This window comes from Vanacampus margaritifer, chromosome 20 (assembly GCF_051991255.1).
Source record: "Vanacampus margaritifer isolate UIUO_Vmar chromosome 20, RoL_Vmar_1.0, whole genome shotgun sequence".
NCBI lineage: Eukaryota > Metazoa > Chordata > Actinopteri > Syngnathiformes > Syngnathidae > Vanacampus > Vanacampus margaritifer.
The window spans coordinates 12,609,810-12,627,114 of record NC_135451.1 but is presented as its reverse complement, the minus strand read 5'-3'; the positions used below and the strand labels follow the sequence as shown (position 1 = coordinate 12,627,114).

Genomic DNA, 17,305 nt, shown 5'->3' with positions numbered 1-17,305 from the left:
TGTTCATCCCATACCACTAAAGCTCAAGCCCAAACAAATAAATAAACAAACAGCACCATCTAATGGTGTTTCGAAGAAAACGCATCTCAATCGAATCGATAATACAGGGCAGGCTGTTTCGTCTTTTTTTCTTCTTTTTTTTTTAAATACAAAATTCTAAATAAAAATTAAATCAGAAATTAGCAAACCTGTTTTAAAAACAAATTTTAAGGTACATTAAAAAAAAAACTGACAAAAGTCAAACAAACCTCGAGATGATTGACAAATGATTGTGTGCATATTGCAGAATATTTGTTCCGCCTCATGCCTAAATAACCGCAGTTTCCCATCGACCCATTTCACTGACGAACACACAATTTTTAGCGCCAAGGAAAGAGCAGGCTACACCGCAAGAGTAGATCGAGCAGAGCTTCTTGACTGACAGAGGCAAAGCAAGCATCTGGTAGTTTTTTTATGATTACGTTCCACTCAACCACAAAACACTGTAAATGTGACTGAAACATTATTAAGTCTTTCTCGCTGTGACTGTTGTTTAAATTAGTATCAAGTAGATCCGTGACAGGGTGAGGTAGGGCTGGACCGCCGTTATATGAGCTTATTTTAAACATCTGTAAAAGCCCTGAAAACGTGTCAGATAAATTAAAACTAAACGCCTCTCATAATATGACTATCATTTGAAAACTTAAATTATGATTGAATAGTGATAATTATGTTTATATGTTCTATGTAAAGCCAGGGCCGGACTGGGACTCATTTTCAGCCCTGGAGTTTCAGGGCTCAGACCGACCCACTTAAGTTCACATTTTAATGAACATACTCAATTTTACAGTTTGTGTCTCAATGTAAAATAGATGAGCATTACCTCCAACGATATTAATTTTGCGTTTGATAAAAAATGTAATTTACAATTGAATGTTCTTACAAGAACACACTCATTTTTTATTTGAACAAGTATGTTAACATAAAATGGGCAAAAAAGTTTATTCGTGGATTAACGTTTTGCTACATTTGATATTAAAATTGTAACTAGGTGACACCCTAGTAACAAAGGCAGCCAGTCAGTGATATATATATATATATATAATATAATGGCCTGTAAGGGTGATTTGAGTTACAGTTCAGTAGCAATGAGACAGCCAACATACAATGACGTGGATGTTATTTATTTACGGTTGAATATAGGGCGGCCCACCGGGAGTTGTCCCGTCCCTCCAGATGGCCCAATCTGGGCCTGTGTACGGCGTACCCCTGAGATAAATCCACCAGACTAGCAAGCACAAGCCCAGTCATGTGGTTCATGAAAATAAATAAAAAAGAAAGATTACTGCCTACTTCAGCAAGTGTAGCAAAAAAATGAAAGAGGTGAATCGCTTCAAAGGAGGGACACAACAAGGACACAGAAAATAAATAAATAAGAAGTACAGAAAACAATATAATAAAAAGTTCAGTCCTGCTACTTGCATCTCTTCTAACCTCATGATCCACAAGTGAGTGACGGCGAACTAATGTTACATGCGGTATATCTGGTCGTGACATGTTTTTTTAAAAATATATTTTTATTACATTTTCTAGAAATCTAAATCTGGGTGGTCCTCCCAAGTATTAACATGGGCTATGAGATCATGACCTGGCACCCTGAACCTGACCCGCTGCTGCTGTTCTTTTTTCTTTTTTTCTATTTTCTTTTTTCAATACATATATGCACTTTACATTTGTACCCTTTCAAGCTATTCACTAATCACTGGCCTTCAAGTGTTTTACTTTCATCTAAAAAGTTCGACCAATAATGTATTATGAATCATGATAAGATGTTTTATTACTATGCTCAATTTGAGCATTAAAACTGTCAGAACGGTATCAGTTTGACAACGTGTTTAATATTGTGGACGTAATGAGACAAAGAGAAACATAATAGCCTACTCATAATTATCGTTTATTATTTTTATTCATCAGAATTTGAAAGGACGATGCACCAATGGAATGAGGCGTGCGCTCTGCTGTCGATTAACAAGCCTGACGTCAAGTGGAAAGTTACACGTTTTCCTTGGTTTCGGAGAACTACGTATGCGCAGGAACGGAGGTGAGGACGCTGAAATCCACTTGAAAAGACTGCAATTGCTTTTAGAGAGCAGTGTTTTTCACAGTTTTGCATGGGTAAAGACGTCTCTTTCCTCATTGTCTATAACTTATTTAAGCTTGCTGCCATTTCCATCAAATCAAGATGGCGTAAAGTGTTTGACGTGTTTCACACGTTACACTTCGCCAGCCGTCAAATAAGACCCATTTTGAAACATCCGACCGGCCAAAAATTTTGATTTAATCAAATTGGAGCTGTCCAACAGCCATTTTAACTGCAGGCTACACTCGCTTTGTGTGAAGTCAATTTGGTGGCTTTCGTTTGCCACAAAAACAACGAGTTTTTCACGTTTTTCACACTTTACAGTTTGCACATCGCCAGCTGTTAGCGAGCTTGCTTTTAGTCCCGCAGCCCCAAACCAGTCACACGAAACATGAGCGGGATGAACTTCAATTCAAGACGTCTGGCTACTTTCTTGCGAGCCACCTCCCAGGTGAATTATCTTAATTTGGTTAGGAAATATCTTGCTTCTCTGAACTGTCGGTGTCATTGTTTTCTCCTTGGTTCCCTTTTTTGTTTTGTTTTGTTTTACCTGAAACATTCCCTAAGTGCAGTAATGAAATACTTGTAGGTTTTTTTGTATTATGGATATATCCTTCTCTTTTGTCTTGATCTGGAAAATATCACGCTTGTATTGCTCCAAAATCACCCACTGACATGCTCTGGTACATTCATTTATGTTGCATGTGTACAGAAGGATTTAGCACTCGGAAGTGTCAAGTGAGGGGGGCGGGGCTTTTGCAAAAGGTCCATTGTTTGCCAATGCTATTATATAAAGACAGCAATTTTGCCATTTGAAGTTGTTGTTTTTAGTCTGTAATTGATCACTTAAGTGATTAAATGTAGCAATGTGACAAGTGGCCACCATCTTTGTGGAATTAAAAACGAAATAACATGGAATGAGCACTTCAAATGGCTCTAAAAACCCTCCTTTTTCTCTTTTCACGGATATTTGGTCATCAGGGAGTGCAGGGCAATGAGGAGGCGGATAAACTTGCAAAACAGGGATCTGAGCTCCCCGTTGAGGGCTCAGAACCCTTCATTCTGGTCCAGTATGCTAGCTGTGTCTATGCTTTGCAGGACTGGAGAGAAAAAACAAAAACACTTTCGATCAGCGTGGGAAAAATGCTCTGATGGCAAAAGAACAAAGGAACTGTGAAAGTGTCATTTAAATGTTATTGTGTGAGCTCTCTAATTGGGCTACTTGCAAAGGTTATTTCCTTTTCTGTCTTATATAGTAGTTTGTTAACAGGGTGTTAATTTTTTTATTCATGCATGCTGCTACATTTGATCCTTAGTCAGGTCGTTTCTTGGTTGATTACTCAAAAATGGGGACAGCACAAAAGTGGACTTTATAATCTACTGGGTGGTTTTAAAATTAGGCTAAGTGTTATCTTTTTTATTTCCTGTACTTAAATATTAAAAAAAAAAATATATATATATATATATATATCAACGTTGAAACCTGTAATTTGCTACAATGTGAACATTTAATTCAGTGATTCTAGTGCATAACTTTTGAGGGAGCCCTCATGCCATCAATATCGATATTCAATATGGATTAATGGACTGGTCCTCCTAAATTGCGTGCCAGTGTCTTGTAGCAACATTTTGGAAAATAATAATTAAAAAGAGGCCGGTCCACCGGGCATCTGCCCAGTTTGCCAGAAAGCCAGTCCAGCCAATGTATTGTGTTTGGTGTGCTCAGAGTCACAACAGCACTCAAAGATTCTGTTGCATGACCCATCTGGAATAAAGTCCTCCATCGGGTGGGACAAGACAAGACCCAGGGGAAAATACCGTGAGGACCGCGTGAAAGCGGACTTTCAATTCGTATTGTAGGAGCTTGAAGTGAGTTGTCAGATTAGGCTAATTATAGGTGTTATCACTTTTTCTCTTCCAGGTGTTTATTTGCATGTGTGTTTTAATAGATTGAGCATCAGTGAGGTTGCTTTTTGGTTGATTACATTCATTGAAGAAGAGTGTAAGTGGACTTTATAGTCGATTGTGGGAGTTCTCTGCAAGTGTCACTACCCTTTTCAGTTTTAGGTTTTGTTTGTTTGCCAGTCTGTTTTTATTCATGCACACACTTCCTGGTTGACTACATTTTATGAAGAAAAGACGGTGAGAAAAAAAAACCTGGGGACAACACGGATGTTGACTTCAAAATCCACTGGGCGGTTCTAAACAATTATTTAATTACGTGTCCTTGTTCCTCAGTTAATATGCTTCTTGTTTGATTTCATTCCTTTTACGAAGAAGAAAAGCGTTATTGTCTTTGTGCATTATATCACAAAATTGTGTTCAGTACTCTTCAGCATCCTTGACACAAAACATTGAAGAGACAAATGGACAATATATCAAAGCAAATTTCTAAAACAACACAACAGAGAAGTGGAATGCTGTACAGTGTAACACACTGAATTAAATGTTCAAACTGTAGCAAGTTGCAGTGGTGTCCAATTTTATTTTTTCTTAAGTACAGTACATTTAAGTACATATCAATTGTTTTCAACTTTTAAGTACAATATATTTGCACTTAATCATTTGGAAATGTTTGCTTTCAACTAATATCATCCAGTGCATCTTTAATCAATCTGTGTGCTTCATTCAGCTTTTCTACAATAGTGCGTGGTTGGTAGCAATAGGGGCAATAATAGTATTTTGTGGTGGTTGAGGGTAGAACGGTGGGTAGGGGATTGGGTTCTGATGGGGGGGGATCGGTTTCTGCTGGCGATGGGGGGGGTTCGGTTTCTTCTTCGCCCTCATTCTCAGTAGCCTGGAGGAGTCGTCTACCAGTGCCATCGACGCTGAGTTGTTGACTTCCCCCAGGAAGGGTTCCTTAATCAGCGGACGAGATTGAACAGATACATGACGACAACAAGCTCCAGATGGAAATATTTCCTTCAGATGACTTACCAAGAAGTAGGAGTGCAAAAACCAAAGTTTTGATCATCATTATGATGCCTTTACGTTCTCTGATGTCACTAAGCAAACCAGGACAAAACAGAAGTTTTAGTTATCGGTCCTGGAGGTCAGAGAGGGAAACTTTTACAAAAACTATGTTGCAATGTGTGAAGAATTTGGTTGCATTTGAATGTATGGAAGGTGCTGGAGTGTTCTCTCGCGTGTGGTTCACTTTTTGCAGTCTCGCTGTTTCGTGTATTTTTTTGTAGTGCAATTTTGCATGCATTTTTTGTGATACAGTAATGTACCTATTTTATAAAATTTATGAAGATTTGCACTTTGAGAATGTTTAAACAAGAGTGAAATGTGAGAAAATGTAAATGACTCGATGAGAAAAGTGTATAAATTGTGTGGTAAGGGGTTTTAGAAGCTGAAAACATTCATAATAAATAAAAGTAAAACATAAAGCTAATTACTTCACGGATTTCATTTATTGTGGGTATTTTTTTTCACCCAACCCCAGCAGAAAATGAGAGAACACTGAATATAAATAAAGATTGATTGGTCGATTGATAAGCAAAAGTAGTGTTTCCTGTACAAATGATAAGAAGAGAAAACTGAAAAATATTCTAAATTGAAATTCAGCTTATTTCTCAATTTTGTCATTTGTTACTTGGAATTTCTGAAGTGATGAAAAATGCCACATTGTTGGAAGCACTGTAGGAGTGTGGAGGATGTTCGAACCTTTTATTATTATTATTATTATTATTATTATTGTATGGAAAAAGTAAAAGTACTCACCACGCTCAATCAAGTCTGCTGTCAATACCTTGAGTGGATCTCGAATGGAGTCTGCGTCAGTGTTGGTCCTCAACCAACATTTTATATTTCGTCCCAACCTGTCGTGATCATCACAAAAGAATGTGACCCTAACATACACCCAACCCTTTTTGAGGCGAGGCCTTAAAACTGTCCCTTCTTTTTGTTTTAAAGGCAATCGTTTGCCAATGCTTTGACCGTGAACAAGAGAGGAATTTTGGCAGCTCAAATTGTTCTTTAATTGATCAATTAAGTGACTTGCATCACACTAAATATAGAAACGTTGCAAGTGGCCACCATCTTTTTCATAAAGGGATACTTGACTCATTGAGCCATTTTCAACAGTAAGAAGATAATATTTGGTCTATAATTAATGTGATAAGTTCATTTTTCATGAACAATTAATACCTTTCAAAACTCATTTTGCCACTTGCTGTCAACTGAAGATGATGTCACCTGTGCTGAGGAAACAGGTCATGACCAATCATGGCTTAATTAGCTGACCAAACCCAGAAAACAGGTGATTGGTCGTTACCAATACCCTCAGCACAGGTGATTTCATCTTCAGTCAACAGCAAGTGGAAAAATGTGTTTTTAAAAGTATAAATTGTACTTGGAAAAATAACGTTATCAAAATATATTCTGGACAGAATAACTTTTTACCGCTGAAAATGACTCAATAAATCAAGTATCTAATTTTTTTTTAATGGAACAAGCAGGCTTTATGTTTGGAGAATATGACAGGTGGTCAAATAAATTTCTTCAGCACTCATGAATTTATGTTTCCATAATTGTTCTCTTATACTGCTTGTGATCTAGCAAGTTAATTTATTTTTTGATCATATACAACATAACTATTGACGTTAGTTGCATATTCTAATATTTAATCTATTTTAGATTGATACATTGATATATATGAAATATACATCTTCATTAAAACAGTAAACTTAAGTGGGCCGGTCTGAGGCATGAAACTCCAGGGCTGAAAATAAGTCCCAGTCACTCCCTGCCCATAACCCTCAAGGGCTCCCCTTAGGATTCGTTCCTCTGGTTGCAGCGAGCTGCAGAGCCTCGTGGCTCCGGGGTGAGATTGAACATTTCCAAAACATGCACTGGGGATCATGTGCTTGAACATGTTTGTTTATCCTATACCGCTAAAGCTCAAGCCCAAACAAATAAATAAACAAACAGCACCACCTAAAGGTCTTTGTATGGAAACGCATCTCCATCAAATCAATACTGCAGTCTGCAGAGCAGGCTGTTTCTTTCTTTTCTGTCCTCAACCAACATTTTATATTTCGTCCCAACCTGTCGTGATCATCACAAAAGAATGTGACCCTAACATACACCCAACCCTTTTTGAGGCGAGGCCTTAAAACTGTCCCTTCTTTTTGTTTTAAAGGCAATCGTTTGCCAATGCTTTGACCGTGAACAAGAGAGGAATTTTGGCAGCTCAAATTGTTCTTTAATTTATCAATTAAGTGACTTGCATCACACTAAATATAGAAACGTTGCAAGTGGCCACCATCTTTTTCATAAAGGGATACTTGACTCATTGAGCCATTTTCAACAGTAAGAAGATAATATTTGGTCTATAATTAATGTGATAAGTTCATTTTTCATGAACAATTAATACCTTTCAAAACTCATTTTGCCACTTGCTGTCGACTAAAGATGACGAAAATTGGAATAACTTAAATGTAAAACTGTCCAACATAGCCATTTTGACTGCAGAGGCTACACTCGCTTTAGGTGAAGTGAATTTGGTGACTTCCCATTGCCACAAAAACAAAATGGCCTTGAGAGTCATCTTGCCTTTTGTTCCGAACCGGTCACATAAAACTCGAACCATAAGCCGAATGAACTTCTTAATTTGGTTGTGAAGTATCTTGCTTCTCTGAAACTGTTGGTGTCATTTTTTCCACCCTGTTTTGTTTTACCTGAAAAATTACCCAAGTGCAGTAGTGAAGTACCCTCATTGAGGCAAGGCCTTAATTATGCAATTGTCACCGAAAATGTCACCAACATAATTTTTGCCAATTGAAGTTGTTCTTGCAGTCTGTAATTGATCAATGAAGTGACCAACATAACATCCTACCAATGTAGCAATGTGACACCATCTTTGTGGAATTTTCTAAAGATCAGAAAGAGAAAGAAAGAAAATCCTCCAGAAATAGTCAGCCTAATGAGGTGGGCGGCGTTGACGCCGGTGAGTATGCCCCGGCTGAAATGCCGACAGCGGTGTTTGAATGCATCGGGAGACGGACGTCTGTACCTCCCTCCTCAAATTTTAAGAGACTGTTTGTCTGTGACAGATCCCATACACGAAGACAAAATAAATCAGGCATTTAACAGCTCAGTTGTATTGCAGAGCTGGCGCAAAAAAATATCTGCCCTGGCATCTTGACTTCGGCCCGCCGGCCCAGCCCGACTCTTGCTCACATCTGATTCTACCACTGATGTTTATTGATGTGTCATTTTGCTATCTATATCTATATTAATGGACTGCTCTTTCTAAATTGTGGGCAAGTCTCTTGTTTCTAAATAATTATTAAAACACACATGCAAATAAACACCTGGAAGTGTCACTACCCTTTTCAGTTTTAGGTTTTGTTTGTTTGCCAGTCTGTTTTTATTCATGCACACACTTCCTGGTTGACTACATTTTATGAAGAAAAGACGGTGAGAAAAAAAACCTGGGGACAACACGGATGTTGACTTCATAATCCACTAGGCGGTTCTAAACAATTATTTAATTGCGGGTCCTTGTTCCTCAGTTAATATGCTTCTTGTTTGATTTCATTCCTTTTACGAAGAAGAAAAGCGTTATTGTCTTTGTGCATTATATCACAAAATTGTGTTCAGTACTCTTCAGCATCCTTGACACAAAACATTGAAGAGACAAATGGACAATATATCAAAGCAAATTTCTAAAACAACACAACAGAGAAGTAGAATGCTGTACAGTGTAACACACTGAATTAAATGTTCAAACTGTAGCAAGTTGCAGTGGTGTCCAATTTTATTTTTTCTTAAGTACAGTACATTTAAGTACATATCAATTGTTTTCAACTTTTAAGTACAATATATTTGCACTTAATCATTTGGAAATGTTTGCTTTCAACTAATATCATCCAGTGCATCTTTAATCAATCTGTGTGCTTCATTCAGCTTTTCTACAATAGTGCGTGGTTGGTAGCAATAGGGGCAATAATAGTATTTTGTGGTGGTTGAGGGTAGAACGGTGGGTAGGGGATTGGGTTCTGATGGGGGGGGATCGGTTTCTGCTGGCGATGGGGGGGGTTCGGTTTCTTCTTCGCCCTCATTCTCAGTAGCCTGGAGGAGTCGTCTACCAGTGCCATCGACGCTGAGTTGTTGACTTCCCCCAGGAAGGGTTCCTTAATCAGCGGACGAGATTGAACAGATACATGACGACAACAAGCTCCAGATGGAAATATTTCCTTCAGATGACTTACCAAGAAGTAGGAGTGCAAAAACCAAAGTTTTGATCATCATTATGATGCCTTTACGTTCTCTGATGTCACTAAGCAAACCAGGACAAAACACAAGTTTTAGTTATCGGTCCTGGAGGTCAGAGAGAGAAACTTTTACAAAAACTACGATGCAATGTGTGAAGAATTTGGTTGCATTTGAATGTATGAAAGATGCTACAGTGTTCTGTCGCTATAATGTGGTTCACTTTTTGCAGCCTCGCTGTTTCGCGTATTTTTTTGCAGTGCAATTTTGCATGCATTTTTTGTGATACAGTAGTGTACCTATTTTATAAAATTTATGAAGGTTTGCACTTTGAGAATGTTTAAACAAGAGTGAAATGTGAGAAAATGTAAATGACTCGATGAGAAAAGTGTATAAATTGTGTGGTAAGGGGCTTTAGAATCTGAAAACATTCATAATAAATAAAAGTAAAACATAAAGCTAATTACTTCACGGATTTCATTTATTATGGATTTTTTTTTTCACCTAACCCCAGCGGAAAATGAGAGAACACTGAATATAAATAAAGATTGATTGGTCGATTGATTGACTGATTGATTGATTGATAAGCAAAAGTAGTGTTTCCTGTACAAAAGATAAGAAGAGAAAACTGAAAAATATTCTTAATTGAAATTCAGCTTATTTCTCAATTTTGTCATTTTTTACTTGGAATCTCTGAAGTGATGACAAATGCCACATTGTTGGAAGCACTGTAGGAGTGTGAAGGATGTTCGAACCATTTATTATTATTATTATTATTGTATGGAAAAAGTAAAAGTACTCACCACGCTCAATCAAGTCTGCTGTCAATACCCTGAGTGGAACTCGAATGGAGTCTGCATCGGTGTTGGTCCTCAACCAACATTTTATATTTCGTCCCCAACCTGTCGTGGTCATCACAAAAGAATGTGACCCTAACATACACCCAACCCTTTTTGAGGCGAGGCCTTAAAACTGTCACTTCTTTTTGTTTTAAAGACAATCGTTTGCCAATGCTTTGTGCGGGAACGAGAGGAATTTTGGCAGCTCAAATTGTTCTTTAATTGATCAATTAAGTGACTCGCCTCACACTAAATATCGCAATGTTGCAAGTGGCCACCATCTTTTTCATAAAGGGATACTTGACTCATTGAGTCATTTTCAACAGTAAGAAGATAATATTTGGTCTATAATTAATGTGATAAGTTCATTTTTCATGAACAATTAATACCTTTAAAAACTCATTTTGCCACTTGCTGTCAACTGAAGATGATGTCACCTGTGCTGAGGAAACAGGTCATGACCAATCATGGCTTAATTAGCTGACCAAACCCAGAAAACAGGTGATTGGTCGTTACCAAAACCCTCAGCAGAGGTGATTTCATCTTCAGTCAACAGCAAGTGGAAAAAATGTGTTTTTAAAAGTATAAATTGTACTTGGAAAAATAACGTTATCAAAATATATTCTGGACAGAATAACTTTTTACCGCTGAAAATGACTCAATAAATCAAGTATCTAATTTTTTTTTAATGGAACAAGCAGGCTTTATGTTTGGAGAATATGACAAGTGTCATGTTTATTTTCAGTCTTGTTTAGTCCCTGTCATGTTTAGCCTCTGTTTTCCTTGTGTGATCCCCTTGTCGTGTCATTTCCTGTTTTATTGTGAAAAGTCTGACTCCTCTCGTTTCAGGTCACTTGCCCTTCCTTGTGTGGTGTCTGTGTCAACCCTGATTGTGTCCACCTTTCCCCATTACCCTCATGTGTCATCCAATCAGTGCCCTCAGCCAGGTGTGTCTTGTCATGTCATTAGTGTTAGTGTATTTAGTCGGTTGTCTCCCCCCTGTCTGTGTCGGTTCATTTTTGCTGTTGCCACTGTCGTAAGTCTTTCGCCACGTCACGCTGACCTCTTTGCCTGATCAGGATCCATGTCATGTTGTTAGTCTCGCCTTAGTTGTTTTGTCATGTTTAGCTTCATGTTTTGTTAGTTCAGTTTATTTTGTATTTTGAAGTTAGCCTTTTTGATTAGATATTAAAACTTCTTTTTGGACTGCACCTCGGCCTCCTTGCTCTGCCTTCCCACATCTGAGTCCTAAAGCCCCCACCTTACTGACAGAATGAACCGACCAGAGAAGGACCCAGCGGGAGCGCTGAAAGCCATGATGGGGAATCAGGAGGCGCGCCTGTCGCGCCAGGAGGAGCTCCAGCACGCCATGGCCGCCCAAATGGACCTGCTGTCCTCTTTGATTGATGGAGTTGGGCGTCGTTGGGCTTCAGATGGTGGCGCTCGGAGTCGCCAGCCGCAACTCCCCGAGCCACGTCTGCCGCCGCAGCTCCAGGTCCCCGTGTCGGCTCAGACGCAGCCTCAAGTCCCTGTCCTACCACGTCTGCCGCCGCAGCCCCAGGTCCCCGTGTCGGCTCAGCCGCAGCCTCAAGTCCCTGTCCTACCAAGCCTGCCGCCGCTGCCTCAAGTCCTCTGCCAGGTCTGCCGCCGCAGCCTCATGTCCCTTTTCCTGCCAGGACTGCCGCCGCAGCCTCAAGTCCCTATCCTGCCAGGTCTACCGTCGCAGCCTCAAGTCCCTATCGTGCCACGTCAGCCACGTCCGCCTCAAGTCCCTATCGTGCCACGTCAGCCGATGTCCAAAGTCCCCGAACCACGTCAGCCGATGTCCAAAGTCCCCGAACCACGTCAGCCGATGTCCAAAGTCCCCGAACCACGTCAGCCGATGTCCAAAGTCCCCGAACCACGTCAGCCGATGTCCAAAGTCCCCGAACCACGTCAGCCGATGTCCAAAGTCCCCGAACCACGTCAGCCGAAGTCCAAAGTCCCCGAACCACGTCAGCCGAAGTCCAAAGTCCCCGAGCCACGTTGGCCGTCGGAGCCTCAGGTCCCCGAGCCACGTTGGCCGTCGGAGCCTCAGGTCCCCGAGCCACGTCGGCCGTCGGAGCCTCAGGTCCCCGAGCCACGTCGGCCGTCGGAGCCTCAGGTCCCCGAGCCACGTCGGCCGTCGGAGCCTCAGGTCCCCGAGCCACGTCGGCCGTCGGAGCCTCAGGTCTCCGAGCCACGTCGCTCCGCGTCAGCCCCCGGTCCCCGTGCCGGCTCCGCGTCAGCCCCAGGATCCCGTGCCGGCTCCACGTCAGCCCCCGGACTCCGTGCCGTTTTCACGTCAGCCCCAAGATCCCGTATCGGCTCCGCGTCAGGCCCAGGTTTCCGTCCCGTTTTCACGTCAGCCCCAAGATCCCGTCCCGTTTTCACGTCAGCCCCAAGATCCCGTATCAGCTCCGCGTCAGGCCCAGGTTTCCGTCCCGTTTTCACGTCAGCCCCAAGATCCCGTATCAGCTCCGCGTCAGGCCCAGGTTTCCGTCCCGTTTTCACGTCAGCCCCAAGATCCCGTATCAGCTCCGCGTCAGGCCCAGGTTTCCGTCCCGTTTTCACGTCAGCCCCAAGATCCCGTATCAGCTCCGCGTCAGGCCCAGGTTTCCGTCCCGTTTCACGTCAGCCCCAAGATCCCGTATCAGCTCCGCGTCAGGCCCAGGTTTCCGTCCCGTTTTCACGTCAGCCCCAAGATCCCGTATCAGCTCCGCGTCAAGCCCAAGTTTCCGTCCCGTTTCACGTCAGCCCCAAGATCCCGTATCAGCTCCGCGTCAGGCCCAGGTTTCCGTCCCGTTTCACGTCAGCCCCAAGATCCCGTATCAGCTCCGCGTCAGGCCCAGGTTTCCGTCCCGGCTTTGCGGCAGCCCCAGGATTCCGGATCAGCTCCACAGCAGCTTCCGGCACCAGTACCGACTCCGCGTCAGCTCCAAGTTCCCATATCAGCTCCACAGCAGCCCTCGGACTCCGTGCCGGCTCCGCGGCAGCCTCAAGTCTTTGCGCCTCGTCGGCCGCCTCCACGGCAGCCTCAAGTCTTCGCGCCTCGTCGGCCGCCTCCACGGCAGCCTCAAGTCTTCGCGCCTCCACGGCAGCCTCGTCGGCCGCCTCCACGGCAGCCTCAAGTCTTCGCGCCTCGTTGGCAGCCTCAAGTCTTCGCGCCTTGTCGGCCGCCTCCACGGTGGGCCGGTCTGAGGCATGAAACTCCAGGGCTGAAAATAAGTCCCAGTCACTCCCTGCCCATAGCCCTCAAGGGCTCCCCTTAGGATTCGTTCCTCTGGTTGCAGCGAGCTGCAGAGCCTCGTGGCTCCGGGGTGAGATTGAACATTCCCAAAACATGCACTGGGGATCATGTGCTTGAACATGTTTGTTTATCCTATACACGAAGACAAAATAAATCAAGCATTTAAAAGCTCAGTTGTATTGCAGGACTGGCGCAAAAAAAATATCTGCCCTGGCATCTTGACTTCGGCCCGCCGGCCCAGCTCGACTCTTGCTCACATCTGGTTCTACCACTGATGTTTATTGATGTGTCATTTTGCTATCTATATCTATATTAATGGACTGCTCTTTCTAAATTGTGGGCAAGTCTCTTGTTTCTAAATAATTATTAAAAAAGCACTGCATTAGCCCCAAAAGAGGCTGGCCCACCAGGCATCTGCCCAGTTTGGCAGATGGCCAGTCCATCCCTGCTGTATTGTGTCAATGATTCTGTTGCATGACCCATCTGGAATTGGGTGTGTGGGGGGGGGACAAGGACAAGACGCAGGGAAAAAAACAGTGAGGACCGCGTGAAAGCGGACTTTCTATTCTTATTGTAGGAGCTTGAAGTGAGTTGTCAGATTAGGCTAATTATCGGTCTCATCACCCATCTCTTTCATGCACACACTTCTTGGTTGACTACATTCCATGAATAGAAGACATAATCTACTGGGCGGTTCTAAAAAATAAAATAATTGCTGGTCTTTGTTCCTCAGTCAAGTCGCTTCTTGTTTGATTTCATTCCATTTACAAAGAAGAAAAACTTTATTTTCTTTGTGCATTATATCACAAAATTGTGTTCAGTACTCTTCAACCCTTTGACACAAAACATTGAAGAGACAAATAGACAATTTATAAAAGCAAGTTATTAAAAAAACAGAAGTAGAATGCTGTTAAATGTTAAAATTGTAGCAAGTTGCAGTGGTTTCAAATGTATTTATTTTTAAAGCCAGTACAGTATGTTTAAGTGCAGTTCAATTGTTTTCAACTTTTAAGAACAATATGTTTGCACTTAAGCATTTAAAAGTTTTTGCTTTTGATGGCGTAAATATAATTTGTAATCTTTTGTGCGTTCAAAAAATTGAAGATGAGACTTCTTTGTGAAAAGGGTCCTTGCAAGGGTGATTTATTACAGAGATCTCCGGTCACACAGTTGAATATCACGTAAAGAGTGCCATCCAAGAGTGCGTGCCTCCTCCCCTGAGAGACAGCCCTTTATTACAATCAGAGTTTGAAAGAAAAACGCCTCTTCTCCTCCCATCGAATATGAAAAACAGATTGATTCTCACAATATGCTATGTTGATCTTTCATGTGAGAACAAAACAGAATCTCAATATGCCAGCTTGCACTTTCTTCACTTTTAGCCAAAACATGTTCTCAGTGTGCACTTTCTCAAAACAGAATCTCAGTAAACAGATTGAACTTTCTCAAGCAGGACACTGGAAAGGGATTTTAGACAAAAACAAGATAACAGATAGGTTAAGTTCGAGTTATATTGAGTTTAACATTATTTCACCTGCTCTACACATCTATAACTAAATTCAACATGGTTAAAATATAAAATAAAGAAGTAAAAATGTTAATAATGTTAACACTTTCAAGCAAGATTCTGCATTGCGTCATTAAGCAATTCGCATGCTTCATACAGCTTTTCTGCAATAGTGCGTGGACGTATGCAAGGGGGGCAATAATATGGGTAGTATGAGTAGCCTGGGGGGGGTGGAATTAACCGGGGCCATCCGGGTGATGGGGGTCCTGGGGGTGATGGGGGTCCTGGGGGTGATGGTGGTCCTGGGGCCGATGGTGGTCCTGGGGGCGATGGTGGTCCTGGGGGCGATGGGGTGGGTTCGGTTTCTTCTTCGTCCTCATCCTCAGTAACCTGGAGGAGTCGTCTACCAGTGCCATCGATGCTGAGTTGTTGACTTCCCCCAGGAAGGGTTCCTTAATCAGCGGAGGAGATTGAACAGATACATGACGACAACAAGCTCCAGATGGAAATATTTGCTTCAGATGACTTACCAAGAAGTAGGAGTGCAAAAACCAACGTTTTGATCATCATTACGTTGCCTCTCCGTTCTCTGATGTCACTCATCAAATGTGGTATTTCTTGTAAAAACAGAAAAATATTCAACCCCAGCAGAAAATGAGAGAACACTGAATATAAATAAAGATTGATTGATCGATTGATAAGCAAAAGTAGTGTTTCCTGTACAAATGATAAGAAGAGAAAACTGAAAAATATTCTAAAGCGAAATTCAGCTTATTTCCCAATTTTGTCTTTTGTCACTTGGACTCTAAGAAATGATGAAAAACGCCACATTGTTGGAAGCACTGTAGGAGTGTTGAGGAGGGTGTTCGAACATTAATCATCATCAATTATTATTATTGTTATTATTATTATTATAAGAATCTAAAAATAAGTACTCACCACGCTTAGTCAAGTCTGCTGTCAAGAACCTGAGTGGAACTCGAATGGAGTCTGCTTCTGTGTTGGTCCCCCGCCAACATTTTATATTGTGTCCCAGCCTGTCGTTGTCATCATAAATGAATGTGACCCGAACTTACGTCAAACCCTGTCAATTATCTCTTCTTATGGTTTTGACAACCAGTAATTATTTGCCAATTAACGCGTAATGAGAGGAATTTTACCATATTTGTTCTTTTATTGATCAATTAATTGACTCCCTTCACACTATCTAGAAACGTGAAAAGCGGCCACCATTTTTGTGGAAATGTTTTATTTTTTAAAGGAATAGCCTACTTGACTCATTGAGCCATTTTCAACAGTAAGAAGATAATATTTGGTTTATATTTAATGTGATAACTTCATTATTTTTCATGAACAATTAATACCTTTAAAAACTAATTTTGCCACTTGCTGTCGACTGAAAATGATGTCACCTGTGCTGAGAAAACAGGTCATGACCAATCATGGCTTAATTAGCTAACCAAACCCAGAAAACAGGTGATTGGTCGTTACCAATACCCTCAGCACAGGTGATGTCATCTTCAGTCAACAGCAAGTGGAAAAATGCGTTTTTAAAAGTATAATTTGTACTTGAAAAATAACGTTATCAAAATATATTCTGGACAGAATAACTTTTTACTGCTGAAAATGACTCAATAAGTCAAGTATCTCTTTTTTTTATGGAACAAGCACCTTTGTTGCGGAACTTTTGCAGCATGTAACGCAAATGGCAACCCCACCTGTGATCGACCGGGCTCACCGCACCAATCTATAATCCGGCAAGCCTGGGAAAGACAAGCCACCCAGAGCTTTTGTGGTGACGTTCCACTATTTTCAGGAAAAGGAAGCCATTTTGAGGAAAGCTTCTTCGCAGAAACTGGTCTCTAAAGATGGGGACGTCATCCGAATTTTCCCGGACTTCACGCAGAGAGCGGCGTTCGGCCAGTCGAGGCAGTGCGAGGGAGTGACATACGGACTTTTGTCTCCTGCAACACTGAGGATCACAACCCCGGATGGTGTTCAGCCGATGTTCTCTGACTGGATGTCGGTGTGATTTGGCAATAGTTCGTATTGCCAGGATATTGAGAATTCATTAAGTTTTGACAGAAAGTTGATAGTGTTGGTTGGGAGATTTCAATTACATCTGTCTCATAATTCCTGATTTACACATATTGATGTCAGTTCTCTCTATATATGTTCATAAGTGATGAGTGCGTGTATATTTATTACTATTTTTTTTCTCGTTCAGTGTTATTGGAATAAGAGTACTTTCTTTTTTTCCCATGTATGCTTATTTAGTTTTGAATTATTTTATAATCCTTCGTTTTGTTTAACAATTGGTGTCCCTTGTTTTACTCCTCTATATACTTTTA

General features: G+C 41.4%; 4 long non-coding RNA genes across 7 annotated transcripts; 1 reads left to right on the top strand and 3 right to left on the bottom strand.

Moving 5' to 3' along the window:
* The first annotated feature begins 330 nt into the window (after positions 1–330).
* LOC144040740 (uncharacterized) lies at positions 331–17,143 on the top strand. 2 transcript variants are annotated; one of them, XR_013289826.1, is made up of 3 exons: positions 331–442; positions 1,954–2,080; positions 16,771–17,143. It is a non-coding gene; the product is annotated as an uncharacterized LOC144040740 (long non-coding RNA). The 2 variants fall into 2 exon arrangements; XR_013289825.1 differs by lacking the exon at positions 16,771–17,143 and adding an exon at positions 2,444–2,892.
* On the bottom strand, positions 4,585–7,532 carry LOC144040739 (uncharacterized). Of its 3 annotated transcripts, none has more exons than XR_013289824.1 (4): positions 7,500–7,532; positions 5,846–5,943; positions 5,057–5,124; positions 4,585–4,978 (listed from the first exon to the last, which is right to left on the bottom strand). It is a non-coding gene; the product is annotated as an uncharacterized LOC144040739 (long non-coding RNA). The 3 variants fall into 3 exon arrangements; XR_013289823.1 differs by lacking the exon at positions 7,500–7,532 and adding an exon at positions 6,272–6,297; XR_013289822.1 differs by lacking the exon at positions 7,500–7,532 and having other exon boundaries at positions 5,846–6,106.
* LOC144040738 (uncharacterized) lies at positions 8,868–10,249 on the bottom strand. The gene is made up of 3 exons (XR_013289821.1): positions 10,144–10,249; positions 9,340–9,407; positions 8,868–9,261 (listed from the first exon to the last, which is right to left on the bottom strand). It is a non-coding gene; the product is annotated as an uncharacterized LOC144040738 (long non-coding RNA).
* LOC144040741 (uncharacterized) lies at positions 14,382–15,965 on the bottom strand. Its single transcript, XR_013289827.1, has 3 exons — positions 15,894–15,965; positions 15,485–15,571; positions 14,382–15,406 (listed from the first exon to the last, which is right to left on the bottom strand). It is a non-coding gene; the product is annotated as an uncharacterized LOC144040741 (long non-coding RNA).
* Positions 17,144–17,305: the final 162 nt, after the last annotated feature.